The 278-nt window shown below is 52.2% G+C and overlaps 1 non-coding gene across 1 annotated transcript; it reads left to right on the top strand.

Annotated features, from left to right (window-relative positions):
- Trnaa-agc (transfer RNA alanine (anticodon AGC)) lies at nucleotides 1-74 on the top strand. Its single transcript has one exon. It is a non-coding gene; the product is annotated as a tRNA-Ala (tRNA).
- The last annotated feature ends 204 nt before the right edge of the window (nucleotides 75-278 follow it).

Below are 278 nucleotides of genomic sequence, written 5' to 3'. Positions count from 1 at the left end.
GGTGGGCGTAGCTCAGATGGTAGAGCACTCGCTTAGCGTGCGAGAGGTACTGGGATCGATACCCAGCGCCTCCAGAATTTTTAACGCACCTACATGAGCACCTTGCCATGCAAGTGGAATAATTCCCAACCGGCAGAGGTGTGTAGGCAGATACAAGTGAACGATTAGCATCCACAATTGCGCCGATTTCACGTAAATCCCTCTGCACGTTCCCATTCTTTGCGTGCAGTCGGCTGCTACTGGTGTTGCTGGTTGTGACTGCTGATAACAGATGCCGT

Source organism: Schistocerca gregaria, unplaced genomic scaffold, assembly GCF_023897955.1.
Source record: "Schistocerca gregaria isolate iqSchGreg1 unplaced genomic scaffold, iqSchGreg1.2 ptg000180l, whole genome shotgun sequence".
Lineage (NCBI taxonomy): Eukaryota > Metazoa > Arthropoda > Insecta > Orthoptera > Acrididae > Schistocerca > Schistocerca gregaria.
The sequence above is the reverse complement of the archived record's forward strand: the minus strand, read 5'-3'. Positions and strand labels throughout refer to the sequence as shown.